Raw genomic sequence first — 17,832 nt, 5'->3', positions numbered from 1 at the left:
CTGACCTAGAAGGGTGCCCAGTGCAGCGAAAGTGAGGAGAAAGCAAAAATGTCATGTCACCATGGTGATTGTGGGGACCAGGTGTGTTCAGGCACTCTGGGTACGGGGAGGCGTGCAGCCCGGGACAATGAGTCCCAGAAAGGCTGCCTGGAGGGGCTGACACATGAGCTGGGTCCTGTGTGGTAGACCGGGGCTGGAGGGGCTGGTGGTTGTGCCAGACAGAAAGGACAGCAAGAGCGAAGACATAGAGGGACCCAATAGAGGATGAGTTCAAGGATGACGAAGGGGCATCAAGCAATGGGGCTGAGGGGACTGTGGGGTTGGAGCCCGGGCTAGGACACCAAATTTTTTCCCCGAGGGAGACGGAGACCCATTCAGAGTATTCCCAGGGGAGTGACATGGTTGGACATGAGTTTTATTTTAGGTGGAAGATGGTGAAACTGGAGAAGGGAAAGGAAACCTAAAACAAGGTTAACGCAATGGGCAAAGATGAGCAATGGAGAGTAAGTGAGTTAGAAGGCGGTTTCTTTATTTTTTTATTTTTTATTTTGAGACGAGAGTCTCACTTTGTCGCCCACACTGGAGTGCAGTGGCGCTGTCTCGGTTCACTGCAACCTCCACCTCCCAGGGTCAAGCAATTCTCCTACCTTAGCCTCCCGAGTAGCTGGAATTACAGGTGCCCACCACCACACCCAGCTAATTTTTGTATTTTCAGTAAAGACGGGGTTTTGCCATCAACTTGGGGCTGGGGTTTCACCATGTTGGTTGGCCAGGCTGGTCTTGAAAACCCTGACCTCAGGTGATCCGCCCGCCTCGGCCTCCCAAAAAAGTGCTGGGATTACAAGCATGAGCCACCACACTCAGCCTAGAAGGCAGTTTGTTATAGTGAACTTATTTTCTCTCTATACAAGCAATGATGTGAGAGCCCCTGCATTGTACAGAAGCTGTGAACATTTTGAAAGCAACAGAGGGAAGGGAGTCCCTTTTGAAATCTTTTTGAGGGAGCTTAGCCTTTCAAGTTAAACCATTTATTATCTAATTTTCTTTTCCACAGAATCTCTGCAGGGGCGATGCCGAGAAGGAGCAGATGAGCAGCTTCCACATCGTGAAGCTGGTGGTAGAGAGCTGCACTGTGAACCTCACCACACCAAGCATCTCACTTCTCACATCTGAGAAAACCTCGGCTTTAAGGCCAAGGTAGCTAGAGGAGTCCGATGCAGGTGAGATGTTCCCGATCTCCCTGCTAACCTCAGGATAGCCTGCTCATTAGGAACTTCCAAAGACATGGGTACAAATGGAATTCACCACTAACCTGCTTAAACTTAACCCAGGTAGCTGAAGACGAAAGACTTCATATTCTGCTAGAAGCTTCGAAGCTCCGTTATCTTCCAAGTCATTCTGTCCTAGAAGAAAACAACAAATAGGCTCGTTAAATTACCCACAGGTAAGCGATCAATCGACACAACATTAAATGAAACGCTCCCATTACATGGACAAGACGAGGTGCAATTCAGAGTGAACTACTATGATACTTCACGCAAAACCTTGGGTTTTGAGATTTTATTTACACAAGTAACAGCTAACCTGACTCTTCACTGGCTCTAAGGCTGGCTGAAGCATCATTTAATCTTTCTACATGATAGGAGCAAGAAATGATTATAGAGAAAATGTTGTAGGCATTGCATTTGATTAGACTCTGCAATTGAGATGTGTTCATTGAAATATTATCTCCTCATTGGTTAATACCTTACAGTGAATGTAAAACAAAGGACTCTAAGGTTCATATTTGGGGTCACAGAACTTTGGAGATGAATGGGATACTCCTCCTCAAAGATGAAGAAATGAGATCCAGGGAGGCTGTCCCACCCACAATCTAGCAGCCAGTTAATGACCAAGTCAGAAGTTCATCAGCCAGGGCTCTGTCTGCTACATCAGACTTAACTTAGGGTCACAATTTTGAAACAACAGCTCTTATGAAGGCTTTTGATTTAGAAAACATTACAAATTTCATGCTGACTTTAAACTTTTTTTTATTTCTTATTTTTATTTTTTTGAGACGGAGTCTCACCTTATTGTCCAGGCTAGAGTGCAATGGCGCAATCTCGGCTCACTGCAACCTCTGCCTCCCGGGTTCAAGCAATTCTCCTGCCTCAGCCTCCCGAGTAGCTGGGATTACAGGTGCCCTCCACCATGCCCAGCTAATTTTTTTTTTTTTGTATTTTTAGTAGAGATGGGGTTTCATCATGTTGGCTAGGCTGGTCTCGAACTCCTAACTTCAAGTGATCTGCCCACCTTGGCCTCCCAAAGTGCTCAGATTACAGGCATGAGCCACTGCGCGTGGCCTAAACTTATTTTATAATCTTTCTAGATGTGGAAGTAATTTACATTTTTGCAATAAAATGCTAATAATCAGCTCAAGTCACACTTTTTCATGGAGAAATGAAAGGACTCTGCCCCATGACCTCTCACATTTTTGGCCAGAGCCTGACCTGTGTGTGCTGAGTTTCAAGAAGAAATCGCTGTCCTTGAAGGGCAATTTGCCTCCAGGCTCCATAGCATCCTGGAAAACCTTAGTGCACCTAAGCGGGTTGGGATCTGAGGCTAATAGAGTTCAAACCTCTCATTATACTTAAAAAAAACTGCAGTGGAGTCAAGCAGTCAATCCAAGAAAGAGCTAGGTGTAGAAATCCAGAAAGAAATGTAGGTTCATCGAGCAGCTATTAGTGCTGGGCTCTGTGCCTGCTGCTGTAGGTGCATGATCTCATTCTTCTCACAACTGCCCCCCGAGTGCACATGGCCACTTCTCCACTTTACAAATGGGGGCACGAAGACCCAGAGAGGCCGTGTTCTTTGGTTCAGTTAATATTTATCTGTGCATCTCCTACATGCCAGACACCAAGGTAGGTGCTGAGTATATAAAGGAGAAATAGATACACTGTCTGCCCTCAGTGAGCTCACAATCTAGCAGGGAGGAGAGAAGGAGATTCAGACATTTTAATCCAAACTCAGTTTTCTTTTCTTTTTTTTGAGCAAATTCTTCTAGATCCTGAATCAGAACTAGAACTACGTTGTTCAAAGTGCAGCTTTCAACGTATTAAAAGGTCTTGAGATTCATTTAGTGGGTCTTGATTACCATTAAAAATATGTGTGTATATATATATATATATATATATATATTTTTTTTTTTTTTTTTTTTTTTTTGAGACAGAGTCTTGCTCTGTTAGCCAGGCCACATCACGCCCAGCTAATTTGTGTGTGTTTAGTAGAAACAGGGTTTCACCATGTTGGCCAGGCTGGTCTCAAACTCCTGACCTCAGGTGATTCGCCCACCTCGGCCTCCCAAAGTGCTGGGATTACAGGTGTGAGCCACCATGCCTGGACTGATTAGCATTAAAAATATATAAATGAACAAACAAAGCAGAACAGAATAGCATAGGCTAGAAAATAGTGTGTATGTAGTAAAGGTAAGGAAGCTCACAAGGGCATATGTCTATGTATCTATATCAATCACATAAACCTCTGTGTGTACTGGTTTGCGATGTAAACTATATTTCCTTTTGTAGGCCATGGTGGAAAAAAGTGTGAAAGCTCTTGAGTTAGAGACTCATACAAAATGGTGAGGGCCAAGAGGAATGAGTGTCTGCCTAGGGACTAACTAGCATCTAGCTGGAGTGAACTGGTACAATTTTGGTTTGTCACCAAGAGAAGGCTTTTAAAGGTGAGATGCCCAAATCGAATACCCAGAGATAGGAAGAGCTGGAGAAGGATTGTTAGGCAGTTCTAGGGATGAGAGAGGAAAACAGAGTCAGGGCTCCTTTCTCTTGTAGCCTGGGACAGGGGGTGGGCACCTATCAGGCCATGAGGAGGCACCATGACACCAGCTCTGCGTTTGCATGAGAGCCCCAGACTCAACAAGATGGGCCCCCAATTCTAGCCCTAATTGCTAGAACTGTGGGAGCTGATGGAAGTCTACAAAACTGGCTAGGTCTGGAAGGAACTTCCTACCATCCCACTGCCAAAAGAGTACAGGAGAGCATCAGAGTCCGGAAGGCCAGGAGGTTAAGCAGTCAGACTCAGGACCCTTCAAACTATCTTTTTTTTTTTTTTTTTTTTTTTTGAGATGGAGTCTCTGTCTCCAGGCTGGAGTGCAGTGGCACGATCTCAGCTCACTGCAACCTCTGCTGCCCGGGTTCAAGTGATTCTCCTGCCTCAGCCTCCCGAGTAGCTGGGTTACAGGCGCCTGCCACTGCGCCTGGTTAATTTTTGTAGTTTTTTAGTAGAGACAGGGTTTCACCATCTTAGCCAACCTGGTCTTGAACTCGTGACCTCATGATCCACCCACCTCAGCCTCCCAAAGTGCTGGGATTACAGGCATGAGCCACCGCGCCTGGCCCCTTCAAACTGTCTTAATCCCCAGAACAGAGCCTCCTTTGGGATGGCAGGTTATTGTGATCTCCCTTAGACTTTATAGTTATTAAATTTTCTGTTACTTTAATAAAACTTCCTTCAGACATCTTCTGGGTACCATGTTGGTAAGTTGAGGATTCAGGGCAATCCACTAGATTGTCACATGGACACATTTTCTCAGCTTTCTGAGTACGGATTCCAGGCAAGAGAAAAAAGGTCCACCCACAGAGTAACCTGTGTCACTCATTCGTACTGTAAGGCTCTCTGACGTGCAGTATGCATATCGGGGCAGTCATATTTTGGTGCCTTGATTATTGAATATTTATCTGTTAACAAGCAGTAATATGAAATGACATCAAGAAAAATTATCTTATCTATGATTTCATCCATATTTTCCCCATACAGGATTATGATGATGATGACAAGAACTGGATGTTATACAAAATAATCAGCCCCAGAAACATATAGAAAAATAACAACCAGATATTTATGTTTTCTGTTTCTTCACCCATCATGTGTGTCAGACTGTAAAAATAACAGGGTCTTTAACAAGTTCTCCTTCACTGTAGGTTACAGCCAAGGAGAAAACACTAGTGTATGTTGAAATAGAATAATTAGGCTGGGCGCCATGGCTCATGCCTGTATCCCAGCACTTTGGGAGGCCAAGGAGGGGAGATCATGAGGTCAGGAGATCAAGATCATCCTGGCTAACATGGTGAAACCACATCTCTACTAAAATACAAAAAATTAGCCGGGCGTGGTGGCGCACACCTGTAGCCCCAGCTACTCAAGAGGCTGAGGCAGGGGAATCGCTTGAATCCGGGAGGCGGAGGTTGCAGTGAGCCAAGATCGCACCACTGTACTCCAGCCTGGGCGACAGAGCGAGACTGGAGTGCAGTGGTTCAATCATGGCTCACTGCAGCCTCTATCTCCTGGGTTCCAGTGGTCCTCCCACCTCAGTCTCTGGAGTAGTTGGGACTACAGGCATGTGCCACCATGCCTGGCCAATTTGTGTAATTTTTTTGTAGAGACGGGGTTTTGCCATGCTGCCCAGGCTGGCCTCAAACTCCTGGGCTCAAGCAATCCACCTGCTTTGGCCTCCCGAAGTGTTAGGATTACAGGTGTGAGCCACGGCACCTGGCCAGGGCATGATTTTTTATCTCATTTAGAAACAAATGTAATAGTTCATGAGAAACTGCCTCATGAACCAAAAGGTATCCTGTAAGTATTCACCATTTTCATTATTGTCAATGCTAATACATTATTTTCAAGTAAAATACTAAAAGTAACACACCTGTAACCCTAGCACTTTGGGAGGCCAAGGTGAGAGGATTGCTTGAGTCCAGGAGTTTGAGACCAGCCTGGGCAACATAGCAAGACCCCATCTCTATTATTTTTACAAAAAAAATTAAAATAAATAAATTAAAAGTAAATGAAAGTGTATTCAATGTTTCCTGATTATGTGGTTTTGCACACATCTTAATTCCAAACCAAGGACTCAGGTTTAACTAACATGTTCAAGGATCAACATTCATAATAAGGCAGAGAGTTTAATCACAATTGTTCTTCGTAACAGAAGTGTGGGTGGACTCTGGTTACTAAGTAAGTCCTATTGTCTTCATCTGATGGATGAAGTAAGAGGAGCAGAGAAGCTAAATGACTTGCCCAGGGTCACACAGTAGCAGAACCAGAGCAGAAAATCAGACCCTCCTGCCACTAGAGCCCTCGCTTTTTATTCTGAACTTGCTCACAGTTTGGGTTGTTGGTTTGCTCTTTCTTACAAAGTCATAAGCTGGGCCTGGTGCAGGGGCTCACACCTGTAACCCTAGCACTTTGGGAGGCTGAGGAAGGTGGATCACCTGAGGCCAGGAGTTCAAGATCAGCCTGGTCAATATGGTGAAAACCCATCTCTACTAAAAACACAAAAATGTAGGCGTTGTGGCGGGCACCTGTAATCCCGGCTGCTCAGGAGGCTGAGGCAGGACAGTTGCTTGAACACGGGAGGCGGAGGTTGTACTGAGCCGAGATCGCGCCACTGCACTCCAGCCTGGGAGACAGAGCCAGACTCCATCTCAAATAAATAAATAAATAAATAATAAAAAAATAAAATAGGCCGGTGCGGTGGCTCACGCCTATAATCCCAGCACTTTGGGAGGCCGAGGCAGGCGGATCACCTGAGGTCAGTATTTCGAGACCAGCCTGACCAATACAGAGAAACCCCGTCTCTACTACAAATACAAAATTAGACGGACGTGGTGGCGCATGCCTCTAATCACAGCTACTCAGGAGGCTGAAGCAGGAGAATTGCTTGAACCCGGGAGGCAGAGGTTGCGGTGAACCGAGATCGCTCCATTGCACTCCAGCCTGGCCAACAAGAGCGAAACTCCGTCTCAAAAATAAATAAATAAATAAAAATAAAATAAAATGTTTCATATCCAAAATGCACAAGTTTTTCAGCTTTGTTTCTTACTTTTAGGTTTTAATGAAGTTCAGAGCAACTCAAAATGTCCTTTCCCAGCAGGAGTAGTCAAGATAAACCCCAGGTAAATTCTACCAAACAGCGAGGCAGAGCCAGCAGTACCATTCACTGCAGAATACCTGAGTCTGGGCTCCGGGCCAGCACTGGCGAAGGACCCTACTGTACCTTCTGGCTTCACTCCAGAGGCAAGAAAAGAAAGCGCACCGCCGAGCACACAAGCCAGGGTTATGCGATTCCAGCTCTCCAGAGTCTAACTTCACTCCTTCTTCTGTAGCTGAATAAAAAACGTTGCCCTTTTCTGTTTATTTGCACAGAGGCCCGTTTAACATAGAGCACAGAGAGTGAGGGAACACCACAGCCACGTGGACTAGAATGATTTCCAATCACAATAAACACTCCCAAAGAGGGAGGAAGATGGTAAGCAATATATTTCCTCTCTAACATTCTTTAAAATAAATGCACAGCCTTGGAGGAGGAGGCCTGACATGTTTCCACTAGACGAATGTGTGGGGAGAAAAACAGATCTTTGTACACTACCTGCGCTGTGCCCAGGCCCCATTCCAGACCACAGTTTGGCAACTGGATCTCAAGGGGCTGAGTATCTGGAGATTGTCTACAGTGCAGTTTGTCTGGGCTGCTCTGAAATCAACGAGGCTTCATTCCTTTCCATTAGGTCTCAGCAGAGTAACATCCAGGAGGGCGCTGTGCTCTGACACATTGTGCAGAGCCTTCTGCATCCTCCCGGCTGAGTCTCGGGCCGCTGAGAACTGCTGTGATGGTTCAGAAACCCCAGTCACAGCGGGCCACAGCCAGGAGCCAGCCAAACCTAAATTCTGGGCTGTCACATTTTGGAGCTGTTCCCCTTGAAGCATGTGAGCAAAATCCACAAAAATTTTAAAGCAACATATGATTGTTGTGAAAGAATATCAGGGATCCTATTTTCTTCATCCACTTCTGTGAATCCATTCCTTCTAATGGCTGAGTCCACGTGTCATTCTGCATTACTCACTTTGAACAAGAAACAGAAACACCGAGCATCATGGCATGGGGCACGCTACACACTAGGAAGCCTGAAAACATCACCACCAACAAAAACGCTTGATTCGGCCACTGTCATCAGAAGGGGGTAGAAGAGGCCAGGTGCAGTGGCTCACGCCTGTAATCCCAGCACTTTGAGGCCAAGGCAGGCACATCACCTGAGGTCAGGAGTTCATGACCAGCCTAGTCAACATGGCGAAACCCCATTTCTACTAAAAAATTAGCCAGGCGCCATGGCGCACGCCTGTAGTCCCATGTATTCAGGAGGTTGAGACACCGGAATCGCTTGAACCCAGAAGGCAGAGGTTGCAGTGAGCTAGGATCGCACCACTTTACTCCAACTTGGGCAACAGAGCGAGAGTCCATCCTTTATGGCTGGGCACAGTGGCTCAAGCCTGTAATCCCAGCACTTTGGGAGGCTGAGGTGGGCGGATCACCTGAGGTCAGGAGTTCGAGACCAGCCTGGCCAACATGGTAAAAACCCGTCTCTACTAAAAATACAAAAATTAGCCAGGAGTGGTGGTGGGCTCCTGTAATCCCAGCTACTTGGGAGGGTGAGGCAGGAGAATCGCTTGAACCCGGGAGATGCAGGTTACAGTGAGCCAAGATCACGCCACTGCACTCTAGCCTGGAAGACAGAGTAAGATTCCACCTTTTTTTTTTTAAGTCTTTTAGAAGGAGAAAAACTTCTCTCATTTTTGAAAGACGTCCTCTACTCCTAATCAACACACACCTAACACTAATGACCTGACCATAGAAGCTTCTATCAGATGATTAATCCTCGCAAGGTTATCAAATTCCCATCCTAAACATCTCTATTACTCAAAGCAGCAGTCCATGAACTTGTTCAGCTGAAGGATAAAAGGGACATATGGGGTGTAGGTGACCTATTGCTATTATTAATGCTGTGCCCTAGAGTTGTGCAGTGCACAACCTGTGAGACCACATGCAGCAGCCCTGATAATACTTATTACACCAGCATATACTTTTCACTTATGTATTTATAAAGCATGCATATTATAAAAGCAATAGGCATATTCTGTTTCCTATAAAGATCAGTTCTTTTGCTTGTCCATGTAAATCTTATTGGTCACCCAATGCTTATTTACTAAGTGTCATTATTCTAAATGAACATCAATCAGTTATGTTTAGTGTCCAATTGCTAAGATCTCTTTTCCTTTTCCTCTTTGAATATAAATATACTTGAAAATCATACTTAATTTCACTTGAGGCATCAATGATCTTTTTTTTGTTTTTTGAGACAGGTCTCACTGTTGCCCAGGCTGGAGTACAGTGGCATGATCATGGCTCACTGAAGCCTCAACTTCTTGGGCTCAGATGATCCTCCCACCTCAACCTCCCGAGTAGCTAGAACTACAGGTGCACATCACCACACCCAGCTAATTTTGTTTTGTTTTTTTTTTTTTTGTATTTTCTCTAGAGACAGAGTTTCGCCATGTTGCCCAGAGTGGTCTCAAACTCCTTGGCTTAAGCAGTCCTCCCACCTTGGCCTCCCAAAGTGTTGGGATTACAAGCATGAGCCACCACACCCAGCCAACGATGATCTTTGATTTCACCAAAAGTTGGGGCTGGGCTCTAATACTGCCTTGTAAATTTTTATTTTATTTCATTTTATTTTTGAGACAGAGTCTCACTCCGTTGTCCAGGCTGGAGTGCAGCGGCCCCATCTCGGCTCACTGCAACCTCCGCCTCCTGGGTTCAAGCGATTCTCGTGCCTCAACCTCCCGAGTGGCTGGGACTACAGGTGCGTGCCACCATGCCCGGCTAATTTTTGTATTTTTAGTAGAGATGGGTTTTTGCCATGATGGCCAGGCTGGTCTCAAACTCCTGACCTCAAAGTTATCCGCCTGCCTTGGCCTCCCAAAGTGCTGGGCTGACAGGCCTGCGCCACCACGCCTGGCCAAATTCTGCCTTATAAATGTCTCTCTCAAGTCTCTATTCTCTCGGGCCTTCTCTTATCTCCTCTGAGCCATTATATTAGTTTCTTAACCGTTGTTACAACTTCTAGTCTCTCACAAACTAATCTGTCACATTATAGCCAGAATTACTTCCTAAAACACCGATAGGTTTAGGTCACTCCTCTGTTTTAGAAACTTTAATGAATATGTATTGCCTAGGAGATAAAGTCCAAACAAATCACCATGGTATATAACCCACTTATAGTCCGCTCAGCTTGTCAGTCTGAGCTAACTTGACTTCCAATACTAATCGATATCCACTCAGGCATCCATTCAAGAAAAATCTACCGGGCCCTTGTAAAAACACCATGGAATTGAGGAATTACTGGAAAAAGTCAGTAAGACCCATTCCTAGATATCAGGGTGCAAACAAGTGGGAGATACAGACACATAAATATATCATGATAATTGACCATGGTGAGTGCAAGTTGGTCCCGATCTGGCGCACCAGCCTTATATCCAGTAAATTCCCACTCATCCCTTTTTCCTACATTCCAACAATGGTAAACTTTTTGTCATCCAAAAATTTGCCATGTTCTTAAACACCCGCACCTGTTTACTTCCTCTCCAGTGCTTAGAATGCCCTTCCCTATGTTACTGTCTGGCGTTCTCTTCGCACGTGAGTGGGTTAGGAACCCAATGGCAAAGCGGTAAAGGTCAGCAAGAGGGAAGCCAGACCCTGGAGCAAGAGGCCTGAGTCACACCGCATATAAAGCAGCCAGCCTCTTTGTGCTGATCAAGCCCGTCTCACCCCCATGCACCTGTCCCCTTTCCCAATGTGAGGGAAGATGGTCTCTGTGTGGCTGAGTTTAGCCCAGACCCCAGAAAACTGTGGTCTCAACAAGGGAGGTGGCAGATGGCAAAGTGGGCACAGGACGGTGGCACTCTATGTATAACGTGACTTCTTTGGGGTGCCTTGCACAGCAAAAGATCCCCTGCAGCTAAATCCAGTATCTCCTGCTTCTTTAGGGCTTGATAACCGAGTACTGGGGCTCCGTAAAAGTGGCTTCTAGAAGTATTTAATTTTGCTTGGGATCAATATGTTAAGGCCACTGGTGTAAATACCAAAGAAGAAATGAGGAATTCCTATTTGAAATGAAGTACAAATGACTTTCCTCCTTCTGTTCCTTTTATCCTTCCATCCTTCCTTTCTTTTGAAACAGGGAGAAACTTACTTGTATGACTGGTAGATGTCATTATTGTATATATCTGAACACATTAAGCAATCCATTAAAAAATCCATTTCGACAAAGTGAAATTAACTTTAGAGTTATTCATCTAGTCTTTACTTACCCAGCAAAAGAGGGTAAGATGTGGAAACTGCCCTCAAGAAATTCATAACTAGAGGCTACATTTTAGCTAGTTAGTCCTGCCATCTCCCTCAAAGTAAGATATTCCAACCTACAGATACTTATTAGGGAGAAATGTAAATAAATAACTTAATTATTTAATCAAATAGATCATAAGTCCACAACTCCCTCTAGGCTAAAACTGGTGACTTTCGCAAGAAAAAATGACTTAGCTAAAGCCCAAACGACAGAGAAGTAGACTACAGTGTGTATGTCTGCAGATTCATTTCTGTACATGAATATTCACCGGGAGAGGTGGATGAGCATGGATATAGATGCTTGTCACTGCTGTGGCCACATCCAGGTGAGCCAAGAGGCTGCAGAGCAGGTGGAAACTGCTAATGAAGTTTCCTGGCCAAAGATGATGTTGGGGTGGGTCTGTTGTCTTCCCCCACACCTGGGATCCACTGGCTCACCCACTCTGTGACTGGGGCTCCCAGGAGGCCCAGTCCCCTTCTCCCTGGAGCCTCTGCTGGCCCCTACACTAAGCTTCCCGGCACACCCATCCCCGTCCTGGAGATGGCCTGCTGTGATGACAGGACCGGTTCTAGAAAGCAGGGCTCGTTCCACGTCCTTCTTACACTAACTCCATCTTTTCCCTGGGAGATGCTCGCAGGCTCTGCAGTTCGGTCAGGTTTTGTGTCTTGAAGTCTTCAAACTTCTTCAGGCAAAAACCGCATGAAGTAAGCGCTGGGGGATGTTATCTTCATTTCACAAAAGAGAAAGCTGAGATGTAGGGCGGCTCACCAAAAAGATATTTAGTCAGTAAAAGCCATTCCAGTAAGTTATGAGAAAAACCAAAGATATGCCATGAAAGTTTGAGGAAAGCACATTCCAGAGTGGCGGTTTCCCCCTCTGTAAAAGGCAAAGGCCCATCCACGCTCCCACAATGGCCATCGCCATTTCAGAATCTGAAACAAAATGTACTTCCCAGCTCTTTTCTTGCATAAAATAAACAGCACCACGTTTGAAATGATTATGTAAAATTAACTTCAAAGAAACAAGAAACACAGCCTAATAAAGGGGGGGAGTTTCAGAAGTACCATTCTCTCATATCCAACCCCCACCACTTTTCCAACTGAATGCAATTTTTGCCCAGAGAGCAACTTTGTCTGCAGAGACTACCCTATACTTGGGAAGGAAGAATGTAAGTAACAAGGTGCAAGCATAAGCATAAGTTTCAACTTCAAAAGGAATATAATCACCGTTTCTGTAAACTCTCCCCGTCCAGATAAACAACTGTGTTCCCAGGTTGAAGATGAGTCATGTCCCATCCCCAGAGTCCTCCAAACCACACATTCCTCTTCCTGTCCCTGGCAGTCATTTGCATACATCCTAACCTAAACCAGGGCCGCTTATAAAAGAGCTTGTGTTGAACTTTCTTCTATTTAATTCCAGTGCTTTCTTCCAGCTACCCAATCTGTATGTAATTAAAATCATATTGCAGCAAATGTTGAATGGTATGAAAAGTTTTACCATATGTATACAATTGACTAGTTGTAGAATTTGGCATGTCTGCAATGATCCCATTAACGAGGAGCGAGCCTGGCTTATTTTGGAGTGCACATTATATGCTTTGGATAGGTTCTGTTTTTAACTTGTACTAACACTGCCCGTGATGTTTAACCCTTTGTTAGTGGTCAACAAGAAGCATTCCTGCATTTCAGCAATGAGGACCACTGTACCCTAATCAAAACCTCAGGTCAAAAACGATTTGTCTAGTGGAGGAAGTTTCCTTTGAAAAATTTCCATTTTCTAAACTAAAATTAGCCTGCTCAGTCTCGACAAAGGCTGAGCAGATACCATCAGAGCCTCTGGGATCAAGTTGAACCAAATGGAGAAAATACAGATGTAATCATCGCTTCCAAATACTGAGACCCAGGGTGCTCCTTGAAGCTTGAAAGAAATGATTTTAGGACAAAAAGAGGAAGTACTGTACTACTGCAGATAATAAGCATTTGAAACTTATGTCCCAAGAGGTAGCAGATAAAATTAAATAAATTCAAGAAGGAGTTAGCAAAGGTCATGCTGACAGATCTACCTTTGAGGAACATTCCTGACATTCTGTGACTGACACAAGGGAAGGAAAACATCTTTCCGCCTCATCACCCTCCCCACCCCACCCACCTTTCCCACACAACAATTGAAAAAACTGGGGCCTTTGTCAGAGGAAGAATACAAGGTCAGATAAGCCTTTGGTCCGACTCTCTGGGTCAAGACTTGATAAAATTTGTAGATAATAGAGCTGACCAGTTGCAATTTTGCTTTAAAGACATTCTTCAGTAAAGACTGCAGAATGAGTTGAAGTCTTTCTCAACATGTGCCATGAAGAAACATATGTTCTTAATCTGTGGGTTTAAAATTGTTTTAGAATTACATCGATGAGACATATCCTCAAAAGAAAAATCAGGCCACCAACCCCAAACACAAGAGTATAAGAGCAGTGTAGGATAATACTTCTTTCTAGCTTAACGTCTTACAACAAATCTGTTGTAAAAGTTCTTTAAAAAGGAACGTTCATCTGGAGCTTAAAAATATGCATACAGGAGATTTGACAGAGGGTATTAGTTTCTCGCTACAGGCAGGAGCCCCACTAAGCTGATCTGAGGATACAGTAAAGGCAAAGGTACCCAGCACCTCCAGGAAAGGGAGGTGGAGAAAGAAATGCCTTCATTTCATTCATCAGATCAAGTTCTCAAATCAGAATTCAAATCCTCAGTTCTCAGTGCTGAATGTTAAGCCATGGAATGTTAAGATTAGAAAACCGCCAAATGAACCTAAACAATTCATCCCTTAAAAAGGAGATGGTATTGTGACCAAATTTTCTTCTTTTAAGTTGGGTACCTGGGTCAGGTATGGTGGCTCATGCCTGAAATCCCAGCACTTTGGGAGGTCGAGGCGGGTGGATCACTTGAGGTCAGGAGTTTGAGACCAGCCTGGCCAACATGGTGAAACCCCAACCCTACTAAAAATATCAAAATTAAAAGAGAAAAAAAAATTAGCCTGGCATGGTGGCACATGTCTGTAATCCTAGCTACTTGGGAGGCTGAGGCAGGAGAATGGCTTGTATCCAGGAGGTGGAGGTTGCAGTGAGCCAAGATCATCCCACTGTACTTCAGCCTGGGTGACAGAGCGAGACCCTGTCTCAAAAAAAAAAGGAATTGCTCTGAGACCAGTCCAGACAGTGCTGCCTCCATCACCACGCATGGCTTAACTGACACAGAAACACAAGATGCTTTCACCTAAACAAGGCCTCTGTGTTACCCAGACAGAGCGTTCACAATGTGGGAAGCCACCATTTTCTCAGCCCTGGAAATCTGTTAAATCCTATCAATGCAGGAAATTGAAAAATTCTCTTCTCAGGAGATGGTTAGGCTGAGAACTGATAAGTGGTGCGGTGAGGGGAATCTGCCTGGAGCTAGGAGGATGAGGCTGGTCCTTGTGTTTCCATAATCCTATTAAGCAGTCCTAGCCGAACTTAATCTGTTCCTGAAGTGGATGGCTGGAAGATAATAGGTCTTGGACTTTAAGTGTCACTTAACTATATAGGTAAAACTCTAATCTCTGCGCTCAAGGGCCCATCAGTGTAATCAAACTGAGGACTCTCAGAGGAACCTGCTTCCCCGGCAGCCTGGGGTTGTAGCAAACGGTAGTTACAAAGTGCTCCTTGGAGATAGGTGCCTTATTTGAGTGGAAGCAATTTACTCTGTTCACTAGAAACTCATCCTGTCTAGACGACAAGGTTGATCTCAAGTGTTGGAGTAAAGAGGAAATCCTCCATAACTTGCTTGCCAAGGTAAAGACTCAGGTTCACCCTTGGAGTAACTGTAATCAATCTCAAGACGTCCTCTGGGTAACAAAGGATGCTGAGACAGCTGCTTCTTCATTAGCCAGGAACACAAAGTAGAAACCATCGTGAGCAGAGTATCCATTAGCTGACTGCAGCTCAGCCCCCACCATGGATGGCCAATTTAGATGAATAAATGTGCTTTTGTCTAGCTGTTCTATCAATTACTAACAGAGGGATGTTAAAATCGCCAACTGTGATGGTGGATTTATCTATTACTCCTGTAAATTCTGTCAATCTTTTGTTTTCTTTCCTTTTTTTTTTGTCTTTAAGACAGGCTCTCACTCTGTTGCCCAGGCTGGAGTGCAGTGGCACAGTCATAGATCACTACAGCCTCAACCTCCTGGGCTCAAGAGATCCTCCTGCCCCAGCCTTCTGAACAGCTGGGACTACCGGAGCGTGTTGCCACGCCCAGCTAGTTTTTAGTTTTTTGTAGCAACAGGGTCTCACTATGTTGCCCAGGCTGATCTTAAACTCCTAGGCTTAAGCGATCCTCCCGCCTTGACTTCTCAAAGTGCCGGGATTACAGATGTGAACCATGGTGCCTGGCCTGTCAATATTTCTTCACGTATTTTAAGCTCTATTACTGGACATACACAGTTTTATGCCTTATATGTTCCTGGACAATTGTCCCTTTTACCTCTGGTAATATCATCCTGAAGTCTATTTTATTGTATATTAATATGGCCATTTGAGCTTTCTAAAGCATACTGTTTGTGTGACATACTCCATCTTTTTTCTTTCAACTTATCTGTATTTATATTTAAAGGCAGCATAGAGTTGGGTTTTTATTTCTGCAGCCTAACAATTTCTGTCTTTAAATTGGACCGTGTGGTCAATTTATATTTAATGTTAACTACTGATGTGATTGCATTTAAGTCTGCTGCTCGAATTTATTTTTAGTTTCTCTCATCTGTTTTTTAAATTCCTCTGCTCCTTTCTTACCTTCTTCTGGATTAATTAAACATTATTTAGAATTCCATTCTTATTTCCCTATTGCCTTTTAGCTGTGCCTCTTTGTATTTTTTTTAGAAGAGTTAATATGATATTTATTTATTTATTTTTTAGAGACGGAGTTTTGCTCTTGTCGCCCAGGCTGGAGTGCAATAGAGTGATCTCAGCTCACTGCAACCTCCGCATCCCAGGTTCAAGCAATTCTCCTACCTTCAGCCTCCCAAGTAGCTGGGATTACAGGCATGCACCACCACACCCAGCTAATTTTTGTATTATTAGTAGACACAGGGTTTCACCATGTTGGCCAAGCTGGTCTTGAACTCCTGACCTCAGGTGATCCACCCACCTCGGCCTCTCAAAGTGCTGGGATTACAGGCATGAGCCACCTCACCTGGCCCTAATATGATTTTTAAAAGAACAAAGACAAATACCCTAATACCATCTGCCTCAGGATATCAAATCAATATATTAAATGATGTAATTGGTTATCTAGAAGAGCTGAGAATTCTCCCACCGTCACTCCTACCAAGTCCTTAAAAATAGAGAAAAGCAATTCTTCTAGCCCTTCTATGATTCTATACAGGAAAAGAATTGAGAGGTTTTTCTTTAAGTAATCTTTATAAAAATTGAAATCCCTGAACCTTCACAACTTCCATCCTAAAAACTCAGATTTCTGCACTTCTGTTATGTTTCCTCATGGCTCTTCCATGAATTTCCTCTGTACTCATGCAGAATTGCAATGCATTCTCTGAAAATACTCTCCAAAATCAAGTGTCAGGCCCGGAGAGAACTAAACAACTCTACGGCTTGCAAGGAGCGCCCTCTTGAGGTAGCCTTTATACAAATGTTGAAATCTGTATGCTTTGGCTGAATTCACGCTTCCAGCATGGCGGGGTAATAAAATCAATCAATCCAGAAGATACACCAGCTAAATTACGGATGTAAATATCTTCTTATTAGAAGTGAGTTCTAACTCCTGAAAGTCAAGATACTCTCTAGCAGAAAAAAAGCAAAAGCAAAAACAAAAAAACAAAACAGTGCTTCACTAAATGTATTCCTTAAAGTAATACAAAGGTAGAAATACACTAACAATCAGAAATATAATATGATTCCAGCATTCTGGTTCTCCTGTTCATTTTTGATATTGTTCCTTATCTTGAACACAAAAAGGTAAGCTTTCTCCAGAGACACAGCTGGTGGGTGTGGATGTGTCACACAGTGGTCAAGAGAAAGACTCCTGATCAGAGGCATCAGAGCTTCGAGACTGATTCTGACACTTCCCAGTTTGCGTGAACCTGGGGAAGGTTTTTGTTTGTTTTGAGAGTGCAGTGGCACAATCATAACTCACTGCAGCCTTGACCTCCTGGGCTCAAGTGATCCTCCCACCTCAGCCTCCCAAGTAGCTGGGACCACAGGCACACACAACCACACTAGGCTAATTTTTCAATATTTTTGTGTGGAGATGGAGGTTTCCGCCATATTCCCAGGCTGGTCTCGAACTCCTGGGCTCAAGTGATTCACCTGCCTAGGCCTCCCAAAGTGCTGGGATTACAGGTATAAGCCACCACGCCTGGCCTTGGGGAAGTTTTTTAATCCCCTTAAGCCATGTGCAAAATTAGGGTGATAAGAGAATCTACTTCAGAGGGTTGTGAAGAGAATTAAGTAATAAAATGCACACAGAGCCTTGAGCACAGACCCAGTGCAGAGGGAGCCTTTGTGCGTGCTGGTGCTACTGATACTATCTATGCTTGTAAGACTCTTAATGGGGCCAGGCGCGGT

At 44.3% G+C, this 17,832-nt stretch overlaps 1 protein-coding gene across 6 annotated transcripts in view; it reads right to left on the bottom strand.

The window, feature by feature from the left end:
- The window catches only part of SCAF8 (SR-related CTD associated factor 8), a 255,439-nt gene that overhangs the window by 43,130 nt on the left and 194,477 nt on the right, over nucleotides 1–17,832 (bottom strand). For all 6 annotated transcript variants that reach the window (XR_010134406.1, XR_008680900.2, XR_008680902.2 and 3 more), the window contains one exon: nucleotides 1,313–1,403. The gene's annotated coding sequence lies outside the window, so the exon portion shown is untranslated. The remainder of the gene's footprint in view (nucleotides 1–1,312; nucleotides 1,404–17,832) is intronic.

This window comes from Gorilla gorilla, chromosome 5 (assembly GCF_029281585.2).
Source record: "Gorilla gorilla gorilla isolate KB3781 chromosome 5, NHGRI_mGorGor1-v2.1_pri, whole genome shotgun sequence".
Taxonomy (NCBI): Eukaryota; Metazoa; Chordata; class Mammalia; order Primates; family Hominidae; genus Gorilla; species Gorilla gorilla.
The sequence above is the reverse complement of the archived record's forward strand: the minus strand, read 5'-3'. Positions and strand labels throughout refer to the sequence as shown.